General features: G+C 42.2%; 1 protein-coding gene across 3 annotated transcripts in view; it reads right to left on the minus strand.

Annotated features, from left to right (window-relative positions):
- The window catches only part of Tnfaip8 (TNF alpha induced protein 8), a 116,394-nt gene that overhangs the window by 4,261 nt on the left and 99,597 nt on the right, over positions 1-12,536 (minus strand). The window lies entirely within an intron of this gene.

The following is a 12,536-nucleotide window of genomic DNA, read 5'->3' on the forward strand; positions in this document are numbered from 1 at the left end:
AATCAAACAATTGTTTCTTAGGATTCACAGAGATTTCGTTAGCATGAGTTTTGTAAATTACTACTTTAAATAAAATTCCATTTATATGTTTGAAAATAAAAAATTAAAGGAAGGTGGGAAGCTGTGACAAAAGGCCAACTTCAGGGAGGTTCCCAAGCTCTCAGGTGCTTTCAGTCTAACAGTGCTCTGTTCTTACTGTTGTCTCTTCAGTGAGTCACGGGGGTGTTAGTTCACGCTAATGAAACCCTGTACAAAGAAATGGCACCTCAGCAGCTAATATTGCCACACTGTGGCCAAGGGTCCTCGCTTACATTACAACGCGAGATATGGACCTTAACAAATAAATCTGGCTCTGCAGGAGGAGATATGCAATCACTTCCAGATACATAACAAATAACTCAGGATTCAGCAACTTATTTTACATAATGGCCCTTCTGCTTTCAGTCTTTTAGAGATTGGCACAGCCTACAAATATCCCATCTAGAATATACAACCATGTTTCCCATATCAACACACTTTCTGTTGGGAAATACTGAAACCAGAGGGAGGGAGGGAGGGAGGGAGGGAGGGAGGGAGGGAGGGAGAGGGAGGCTTCAAACTCCTCGGTGCTAATTTCTTAAGGCCAAACTGGCAGTTTTGTAGTTCATCAAGCTACATTTCTCATTAAATCTCCACATCCGATTTTGTTTTAAACAGTAAGAGAAGCAAGGACTCTGTAGCACAGCATCTTAGCTTCCTGCAAGCCAGGGAGGAAAAGCCAGTCTACTGCAGACTAAGCAAGATCATCCCCATTTACTGTAACCGAGTCTCTACCCAGACCCCAGACCCCAGAACTTCCACAGACACTTTCAGTTTAATCTTTCAATCGATTCAGTGCACATTTCTCCCTCTCTGCTAGGAAGGCTTTCATTCAGTGGGCTTATTTTTCAGCCTTAGCAATGGCCTGTTTTGAGCCAACCAAGGTTGTGGCTGACAGCTGCTTGCCCAGGGATATGTGGTCTGGGATCATAAAATGTGACTGTTTTCTTTCTTGGACATTAACTGCAGCTAGTCTCGCCTGCTCGGGATCACTGTCAGTTCCACGCTCCATCAGATCTCTTAAAGGCCTGGCACATTTTAGAGCTAATCCCACCCAACTCCTGTCTAGTCTCACCTCTATGTGACATCATCACCATGGCTTCAAATAGTGTGCCAATGACTCCCACAGTCTTAATTCAGCCTTGACTTCTCTTCCAGACTCGTTTTGCAAAAACATTTATGACTCTTGAGATTTTGCAGAATCACAGATATGGCATGTCCCTAACTGAATCCTTGTTCCTCCTTCCCTGTCCATTATTTACCCCCTAGATTAATAGCATCTCTCCCAACCACTACTCAAGTCAGAGACCTGGGAACCATCCACCATCTCATCCTCTCTTTCCTTAGTCCATTAGCAAGATTTTCCCATCTTTACCATTTATTAGTTTCTAAATTCTATCCAATTCCCTCTATCTCTACAGATGTCATCTAGTTCAGCTCCTTTCCGAGGTCTTCTCACACTACAGTCAGGGTATTTTGAAAAGGAGGTTCTATTTAAGTTCTTTGCTAACCATCGCACTTCTGAGTTCCTAAAAATCATTATTTATCTAATTGTTGCCAGCTCTCCCCGGGGTTCTGAGCTCCCCACCTAGCTCCTCCTCTGTGCCATGCCTTGGGCTTAGGCACCAGTTTCTCCCATCTCTTCACTACATTTAAATACAAATGTTTTGTCCTGAAAACAACAACAACAACAACAACATGAGTTTAAAATACATATTTGAGTGTTTCTGTTTGCCTATTTTAAAACTTAGAGAAATGGGCACTTGTAACTCACTAAATATGTGGATTTCCACACCACACACTCCACCCCCCCAGTGTAAGCATACTTCAGGAAGTGGGTTCTCTTACCACCAGCAATTGGTTTTCTTTAAAGAGGAAAGATTTTTGTATACTGAGGGAATGCATCAGAAGATAACAATACAGATACTGTGAGTATAGGCAAGGTATAATATTTCTGACTTGAACTGCAGTGGAAGATTGACCATCCTGGCCAACCTCTGTTTCTGACTGGGTCTGCGTTTAACCATGGGAAAGAGAGAGGGACCCAGGCATGTCCCTGGAGGCAACTGAGATGCACACATATGTTCTCCAAGGAGATAGTGTTGAGAATATTGATCTGTTTACCAATTAAGATGAATCCATTTGCCTTGGAAATAGACATGGAAATTGTTGGTGGAAAAGAAATGATGCCATCTCTAGCCACGTGTGAGGTCCTATTCAATTCCTAGTGTGAGAGGAAAAGACAGTTCTATAGAAAAGAACAGATCTTTATTTTACATCTGCTCACTTCCCTCTCCCTTTAGGACTTAAACAGCCCACTTCTTCAATGTTTTCTGTAAAACAAGCTAATATTTAGGAAATCCTGGTTTTACCATCAACAATCATAAAGCTAGAAATAAATATTGATGGTAAAAATATTATGACCCATGTGTGCAAGAAAAAAATATGTGCTCAGAAGAAAACAAAGATGAAAAGTCTTTTGATAGTATCAATTAATGAATAGTATAGTTTTCTGAAAATTAATAAAAATGCCCCATAACTGCTAATATGACACAACAAAGGACTTACGTCACTTTACATATTTAACAGCAAACACAATCTTTTTCACTCAACAGGTTTGCTACACTTGATAATTTTTTTGAATACCGACTCTAGATACACATGTCATTCCAAAGTTTTCATAGTTAAATTCGATCCAGTAGATCTAGAATGAGGAAGCATGGAAAAGAAAACCATGCTGTTTAAACAAACAATGCAAAACCTTAGCTCTCTTCTATTTGAATAATTCCAAATGTAAATGGACTTAGAGGAAAAAAAAGGCAGATTTGGGGATAAGAAAATGGTTAGAACCAAACCCAGTTTCATCATGAGAGATCAGTGGTTAAGAGTTAACCTCCCTACCCTGGGATCTGGCAGTAGTCCAAGGGAAAACGATGGCTTATGTATTCTGATATCAGTCTCCATACTGAAATCTCTGAAGTAGGAAATCAACAGTACAGATAAGAGATGGAATTAAAGAGAAGAAGGACAGAGGGTAGGGGAGGCACGAGTGGGACAGGGGCTGGGTGGGAAGGCTGTGTCCAGTAGGAGCTGCGTGCGTGCGAGTCTATCTGAAGTAAGGACAGCTGGCCATGAAGATCAGAAGTAACAAGTATAGTTGGAGAGAAGACAAGTGGCAGGCACCTTAGCACAACTGTATTTATGTCCTCAGAAGGAGGTGGCCATTCCAGAGATTGCTATTTTGGGTGAGTTGATATAGCTTGGATCCTTAACTTGACCCTCAGAAGCACAGTGGAGTGCATGCATTCTCCTGATCCCAAGTGGCTAAGAACCTGCAATAAACACCACCATAGGGACAAGGCTCCTACTTATGGAGGGGTGAATAAAATTTCTCCAGTGGAGTGGCAGTGAGTCTTGTTCTTCTCATCTCTGTATCTTTGGATTGTCCTTCGGGTAAGGTGTTAGCAGTGTGCCTTGTTGCATCATTAACTTAAGTAGGAAAAATCTTCAAAACAACCAGCTTGTATTCATGCAGGAGTCATGAAATTATCTTAAAATTATACTTTCCAACACATATAGGAATTTTGTCAAAAATACTTAAAGTTAACAGGCTGCAGTATAACCTTTGGTGTACAAGTGGTTCCTTCCGGTGGCTTTTCTTCACAGCTAGCACCCTGGACAAGCAGCCTGCATGGTAAACCCAAACACTCTGCAGCTAACCAGAGTGATGGAGCCACTGCACACCCCAGGGCTCTTGCTGGGACTGGGCTTCCTCATGCCTAAGCTGAGACCACTGAGACAATCTCTTGGAGTTGTTCTACACATGAATAAACACGGAGAGCACAGAGCCACCACAGTGCCTGCCACAGAAAGGCTTCTCTGCAGACTTGTGGGGAGAACACAGCACACTAAGCTTCATATGTAGCTCAGTACTCTAGTGATGAATTGCATTTGGTCAAAAATCAATCAGCTCCTCTCGGTCAGCGCTCTGAAACTGAGAAATGCAAAGATGATCCTGTGAAAATGGAGGCTTCCTGTAGTGTACCTAGTATCAACTTATATTCCTTTTCCCACGATCACACTGAAACAGATGTAACATATGTAAATCCTCTGGAAAGAAGATTTTAATTTCTGAAGGATTTCTGTCTCTCTTAGCAACAGATTCAACTACAGGATCACAGAGAGGTAATAGGAGGGACTTTCGTCTGAGGAAACTGGCTATCAGAGAACAGAAAGAACGCCTACCACACGAAGGCAAGGAGAGACACAGTTGCAACATGCATGGTATGCAAAGCTGCGCAACAGGGGCATCTCGGAAAGGAAATGAAACAAAACAGTTGAAGCCACACTGTGCCATCACCGTCTCAGGCCTAGCCTTCCAAAGCCTCATAAAAGCCTGGGGCACGGGAAGCCAGGGCAGTGAGACCGACGGCCCAAAAGTGGAGAGAGCTGGGCAGTAAGCCTGGGTACAATTTAGTTTCTTTGAAATTCAGTTTTCTCATCTGCTAAATTGCCCGTGTGGGGGAAAACATTTCCCGGTGGTATGGACCAAAGTGAGATCTAATGGGTCACAAATACTGAAGCAGCCATTAATGTGCTAGGCTCTGGAGGGTTGCAAATGAACTCTGACACCAGCCACCCACCCTGGGGTGACTACATAGCTCAGAAGTAGAGACTGCTTAAATAGAGGAACCATTTCAAACACACCGCCATGTTCTCTCTGTTCATTTCTCCTCATCTCTTTGAGTTGATAATGTGTGGACGAGACAAAATAAGCCCTGAAGATGACATGAAGAAGGCTTTCCTTGTATGACCACAGGCTGTTTTTGTCACATTAACACTGAACCTGTCCGTCATGATTTTGAGGTTAACTGTGTGTCCTTTATTCATATGCTGAATTTTGTGGTGATTTTGAACATGTAAGGCCAGGGAGACAGGTCAATGGGTGAAGCCAGAAGACCTGAGTTGTATCTCCAAAACCCATGTAAAAAAGCCAGGTGTGGTGGCATGCCACTGCAACCCCAGACCAGGGGAAGGGAGACAAATGGGTTTGGGGCTTGCTGGCCAGCAAGAAGAGTGTGCTTGTCACGTTATAGACTAATGACAGATCCTGCCTCAAGTGAGCTGAACAGTATCCCTGATGATGACACCTCAGGATGACCTCTGGACTCAACACAGGTGTACATGTGGACCTGCAAACACACATGAACCTGAGGGCATATGCACACAAGTGTGTACAACAGTCAAAAGACAATGCCAGTTGTTTCAACTCTTTTAGAGTCCTATTATTAGACCCACCTCTGCCTTGTCCCAGTGTTCTCTAGGGATAGCTCCACCTCTTTATTGCCTTCTTGATGTAATAAACTCTCACAAGACACCCCTATTGCCTCCAGAAATGGAGGAAAATTCGGTGATGTTTAGATGAAACAGTATGGTTGGATCTCAAAGAATGTCAGTTTCATAAATGTTAGGACAAAAGTTAGAGAAACAAATATATTTTATGGCTGCCCAAAGTCAGGACAAGACATATATAGCCATGAGAATCCATTAAATTATCCTAGGCTATAATTACAGTACAGACACAAACAATAGAGAACAATAATAGTAGCCACCATTAAAAATAGCTTGGTTAATTCTTTAAGAATTTCATACAATGTATTTCCATCATATTCACCCCCACCCCTCCCTCTACCCCCCAATTTCATGGCTACTTTTTTTTTTTAAATAACTCCTCACTCCAGTTTTTGCTCTTCCTATATTTCTGGGTGTGGGGCCATTCATCGGAATATGTTGACACCAGGAGCCACATCCTTAGAGAAATTTGACTCTCCTTCCCACAGAAGAGAAGGGTGGGGGTTCTTGAGTCCTTTCCTCCTCCATGCTAGAATGTTAACTGGGAAGACATTATTTTAAAAACCCCTATTGTACTATCCTGGAACTTAAATTATCTTACTGAAGTTTCATACCAATCCTAGAAGGAAGGCTATTACTGTTCATATTTTCAGGTTAGGTCTCTGAGGCACAGAAAAAAAATTAGTTTCTTTCTTATACAATATATTTTGATCATATTTCCTTTGTCTCCCCTAACTCCTTCTAGATCTTTCTCACCTCCTTATTTACCTAATTTCACATTCTCTTTCTTTCTAAGAAGCAAAACAAAAACAAAGTCAACACACACACACACACACACACACACACACACACTCACTCACAAAGTACTCGTAAAAAACGTGAAGTTTCTTTTTCATTGGTCAACTATTCCTGGCCAAAAGGCCTGTCCTGATTGATACCTTTATCAAATCCCTTCAAGGCTCAGGGGATCTATGTAGAAGAGGAGGCAGAAAGACTGTAAGATAAGAGCCAAAGCTGTTGGATGACTCCAAGGAAACAGTGTCTTCCAGATATAACAGGACTGATGCACATATGAACTCACAAGACCTGCAGAGGTTCGAACCAGACAGAATCCCAACACTAACAAGGGGAAGTGGGCAGAGTCCCTAACCAAGAAACTGCTGCAACCAAAACCCACCAGGAAAGGGAGAATTAGTTTTCTCTAATGGAGTGTCACTTTAATTGAGTTACTGTCCAAAGGCCACACAGTCAGTGGGCGGGAGAGATGAATTTGAATGCATATGTGTCCAATGCTAAGCTCTTCTCTGAAAGCCTTGTGCAATACATGAGTTTTAGAAATAATGTTTCACTTGGGCGGTGGTGGCGCACACCTTTAATCCCAAGCACTAGGGAGGCAAAAGCAGGCGGATCTCTGTGAGTTTGAGGTCAGCCTGGTCGACACATCGAGTTGTAGGACAGTGAGGGCTACAAGAAGAAACAGTGTTGGGGTGGGGGGGGAGAAGAAAAGGAAAAAGAAGGATGTCTCTCAAAGGGAAGGGAGTTAAAAACAGAAGAAGAAGAAGTAGTTTCAGCCCAACCACGTCTGAACAGCCTGGCTTTAAGATAGTACAGTGTTTAATCTGAAAACAAACAAAGAAGACATGCTTGCACTGCTGAAGAAGAGTGTAATCAAATCGAGTGAAAAGTGCCCCGGCTTTGCCTCACTGGCTGCACAGCTCTGGGCTCAACCCTTGCTTCCAAGAGTCAACAACTGTTCTCAGATTTTTGGCATCTTTTCAGAGCTATGCATAGATCTGCCCCTGCCATACATACATAAGCCAACGTATGAATAGATCCTGAGCTATGTGAAGAAGTCTCAAAGGCCCTCCACCTCTCTACTTTGATTCTGAGATAGGGTTTCACTGTGTAACAGCTCCGGCTGGCCCGGTGCTCATGATCCTCCTATAAGTGCTAGGATTACAAGTGTGCACCAATCACCACACCTAGACTAAGGCTCGAGATTCTCAAGAGATGTGATTTCTGAGCGACGAAAGGACATTTTACAATGTATAGGTGTTCGCAATTCTCTGTGGACTGATAGAAAATGACAACGTGATGAGGAGCAAGGCCATTCCTTTGTTGCTGCCCACACAACGGCAGCAGCAAGGGTCCTTTATAAGTGGAGGGAGGAAGCAAGGCTGCCCTCTTGAAATGTGTACCATATAATTTGTCATCCAAATGGGATATGACAACAGATCTGTGACACCTGAGGTAAATGCAAGTAGTTTTTCTACATGACTAAAGAACAAAACTACAGACTTACTGGAATATTTGTAAGAATTTTCTGGAGAATCCTGTAAACATATTGACCAAACTTTGTTATAAAGAAATACTAGGGTTTTTTTTTTATTTAAGTTTTCCTTTTTTAAATTTCTTTTACATTTTTGGTTTTTTGAGACCAAAACAGTCCTGGCTGTCCTAGAACTCACTTTTTTGACCAGGCTGGCCTCCAATTCACAGAGATTTGCCTGCCTCTGCTCATATTAAAGGTGTGTGCCACCATTACCACCCAGCTTAGTTTTGTTTTGTTTTGTTTTATTTTATTGTTTTGTTTTGTTTTAAAGTTAAGAAGAATCATACTGATGGTGTGGGGAGACATCTCTCTAGCTAAATAGGTCTGGAAAGCAAAGTACACTAAGGTGCTCTTTGGAGATGCTCATGTATCCATGTAGTAAAAAAACTTACTAATACTATTAATTTTGTTTAATTAATTTAATTTCGAAAAAAAAACATCTCATACAGGACCCAAGAACAAATTTGTACACTAACGTGGTGAAGGTTCTTAGTGTTGCTTTGGAATGGATTCATTCAGCATGACTCACTACAAATAAAGATGGACAGGGTAGGCTGTGGGACAAAGCGGGGCCATACAGTGACACAGGCATCGCTTTTGGAATCAGGCAGCTCCAGTCAGAAGCTACATCGTTCCCTGGGGTCTCTTGAGACTGGACCACATCACCTACCTGTGCCTCAGTTTCTTTATCTGCAAGTGGAGTTTAAATAAAAACAATCCCCAGGATGTGCTTAGAGTAACATTTGCTGTTAGGTAACCAGGTGAGTTTGTGTCATTATCATCATTGTAACTGCTGGCTCGTCATTACAGTGACGTTCTTGTACAGAATGGCTCAGGTTTAGGTGGAGGAAGAAGAAAGAATATTAACGGATGAAACTCATACATAGTGTTCGGCGAAAACTTGTATTGAGTATTTCTAATGTGCCAGATGCCGTGGCTTCACAGATAAATCACTCTTTTCTCCAGGTTCTCAGACTGACAGGGGAGGGAGGGATGGTAGGGACACAGGTGGGAGGGAGAGGATGGTGGGAACAGGTGGGGTGCACTGCAGAAAGCCCATAGGAGGATTGTGGGGAAGAAAGCAGTGGCAGTGAAGACAGTGAACATTTATTTTTTAGATGAGATGATGGAGGTTGGGGGAGACTAGAGTTGAAGGTTTCTCAAAAGGGACTTAGCCTCAAAAGAAAAGTTCCTGCCTTAGAGAAATGTGACTATATCCCAGAGCAGACACAGAGACTTCTATACCTACTTCTGAGGCATTACAAATCTGTTCATTGGCATCCCTAAAATGCCTAAGCCCAAGGATGGATTTTAGCAGGGAGATGGAAACATCAGTTGTATATAAGTGGTCAGAGCCTTGGAAGTACTTGCTACTAGGTTTCTCAGTTCTCAGTGTTTGGCAGGAAAAGGAGAGTGCTAACAGGCATCCAGGACAGGACTCTGTGTCTTGGGCCACTGGTACCAAAAGGGCATGGAAGGGGCTTGGTAATTGGTGCCCTCTGACTGCATCGGAATCTCTACAACTCTAGTTGCAGAGATTGCATTTGGGAGGACACTGAGTGATTGTGTTGTATAATAAAGGTTCTGCCCTGCTCTGTGCTCCTGGAACACTAGACAAAAAAATCCCAAATATATATGTGCTGACCACAGAATCACACTGAAAACAGACTCATCAGATAATGTTCCTTTCAGAGTTTCATGGAGAGGTAACCTCTGCTTGGAAACCACAGACAATGTTTTCAAGAGAGAGAGTCTGTTATATACAGAAAGGGTTTTGATAGTACAGCTAGGAGAGTAAAAAGCAAGCCTTCTCTGGACACCACACAGCACAACTGGAACAGCGCCTAACTCCTACATACAGGATCAAAATTAAATGAAAATATCTTCCAATCATTTATGCAAAACTGACTGTACTGAGCTATTTTTTCAAATTAAGTAAATCTTTCCTATTTACTATGTTGAACCTGAAAATGCTAGTTGTTCTTACAGATGTTTCTACTGAGCTTGATTTACTTACATGAATTTAAGTATATAGTGACTTTCCACTGTTGATTCAGTCTTCTTCCAGAATGTGGAGAAAAGTCCTCTAAACAGCTCTGAGATTTCTACACTTTTCTAAGTCAAGTCCTGAACTTGCCAGAGCCCCGACCCCTGATGAATGCTTATATTCACGCAACATTTAGAAATAGCAAATCCTAATCCAGCACACTCGAGTGAAAGTTTTGTGCTGAACTGACTCTCAGATTGTTTGGTATCAATGGTCAATACCCACTTTTGGTCTAACCAGGTTGCCCCTGGCCTGATCATAAAGACAACCTAACAATATAATTACAGTGACCACTCTGTAGTTAACAAAATACTTCAAAACACTTTCATGCACATTTCTGATGTGGACCTATAATTTATCATCCCCAGGGAGCCAGAGGAGTGAACCATAGCTCAGAAGCCAAGGGTGCAAAATGAGAGACATTGCTGAGGAACATTACCTCTTACTAGAGCACACAGTTACCCTGTAAGAAAAGCAAACTAAGGTAATGTTCATTAATTTTCCCTCAGATACAGCTAAGTCAGCTACACCCCACTTCTTGGAACGTGTCTACCCTTTCTGTACCAAAAACAAGAAGCATAGGGTCTTACACATGAGGAGATAGAAAACTAAAGAAAAATCTCATGTCTGTCTATCCTTTCTCTGGCCCTCCCTGCCCCAAAGGGACTTCTCACTCTATAAGCCTAAACTGAAATATTACCTCTTCCAAGAAATCTTCTCAAACCCAATGACCAGAATAAATCTTTCCTTCTAACCTGCTTTCTGCTTGATAAGGAAGTTCAATTTCTATCTTACCTTAACTGCTTATAATCCCTGAAGGTACCAAGTCTCTAATCTCAATATTCTTCAAAGTGCTCAACATATGCCCCCGAGCGAGCATGGAATGAATCAAGCTCCAACTCTCTAATCTATCTCTGTGGACCCCACTGGTGTCTTTCACAACTCCTAAAGAGGTGTCAGAAAATCAATTCAGTTCTATATCTAGAATTTAACAAAGGGAATTATTTGTACTCCATGACTAAGAACATAACCCTATAAATGGGATGTAGACACCCTCTTTCTTTGTGGTAATGGTAATCAAACCCAGGGCCTCACATGTGGTGGGCAATCCTTTATAGTCTATTTTATTTTATTTTGGTTTTTCGAGACAGGGTTTCTCTGTGTAGCCTTGGAGCCTATCCTGGCACTTGCTCTGTAGACCAGGCCGGCCTCGAACTCACAGAGATCTGCCTGCCTCTGCCTCCCAAGTGCTGGGATTAAAGGCATGTGCCACCAACGTCTGGCTTTTAAAGGAGCAAAATCTATTTAAAAACAAAAACAAACCTGTACATTTTCTACTTTTATTTTTAAGTCATTGCTTTCTCTCCATCCTTAGCCAAACTGTACTAAGTAAGTAGCTATCCAATCTTTGCGGCAAATGTTCTGGAATCTTCCATACAAATATCTCAAACCCATCTGTTTGAGTATTTTAGGAGCAGCAACCTGTTGGCCTTACCCTGGGCACCTTCCAAATATGCATCTTGACACAAACTCCCAACATTCTGTTCACAACCTTTCCCCAGCAATGATATTCAAGCATCCTACAGCCATATCAACATCTTGAGGGTAGATCCTGCTGAGGGTAAGTGGATGGTGAGAGGAGACGTGTAGGCCTTTGAGTAAACTATTTCAATTTAGATGTCAAGGCACTCATGCTCTGGGGGTCTGTGATAAACTCAAGTCTTTCTCTGGAGGATCTCCAAAGCACTATTCCCAACTTTGGGTACTTGCAAGGAGATCTCTGGGTTCTCTGAAAGGTAGTTCTTTCCCTGGTGTCTGCTCTTTTCTCTCCCGTGTTGTGCTGCCAGGCAGACCAATGGGGGCTCAGAAATCACAGCAGAGCTTGGAGCCTGGACTCCCCAGACTTGGGGTCTGCATAGAGGTGGATTGCTCTTAGAGTTAGTGTGAGAAAATGGGTACAATTCCAAGAAGCTCACATTCCCATATGACAATGGTGTGCCTGAGCTAAGCTGTGACCCCACTCTTTTGGAGGAGGGTTCCCCTGGTTTTTTGAATGAGTGACCTCTAACCTGTACCACATAAATGTGACTAGATTTTAGAGCAACTCCTGGAATGTCTTCTGAATATTCAGGAATTAAAAATCCTGCCCAGCAGCTCTTTCTTTGATTGGATCCCTATGTGATTCTAGGGTTTTTAGGAAAGTGGAATGCTCAAGTAGGTATGAAGGCCAGGGAAAAGAAAATCAAAGATCTCTGGCTTGGGTGCAGAGCTAACTTCCAATACCGCCAGGTCAATCTCCTGGCTAAGGAGCCACCCCAAGAAGGATGCATTCACTTGAAAACACGCTAATGAAATGGATGGAATAACTAATTCTTTGAACTAAGGCCCTATCAGGCTTACTGAGTCAATTATTACTGAGCAAATACTTCCTCCCTACTGCAGTTTCTTACTCCAAGACAGGACAGAAAAGCTGAGCACACATCTTGATGAGTTTGAAAAAATGTTTAAAAAAATAGAAAGAGGAGGGATTTGTAAGAAATATTAAACATGAGTCTTTTTCAATCAGATACTATAACACTTGTGTTTAGAACCAGAAATTAAAATCGTTGTTAACACCTCCATCTTGTAAGGCTTTCATGCAAATGTTTTAATCCTCCCCAACATCCAATGCTCTGTGCTAGGAATTTGATGTCCTAGAGCAGTAACCCCTTTCTTCTTGGAACATGA

Source organism: Mesocricetus auratus, unplaced genomic scaffold (genome assembly GCF_017639785.1).
Source record: "Mesocricetus auratus isolate SY011 unplaced genomic scaffold, BCM_Maur_2.0 Super-Scaffold_6730, whole genome shotgun sequence".
In the NCBI taxonomy this organism is placed as follows: domain Eukaryota; kingdom Metazoa; phylum Chordata; class Mammalia; order Rodentia; family Cricetidae; genus Mesocricetus; species Mesocricetus auratus.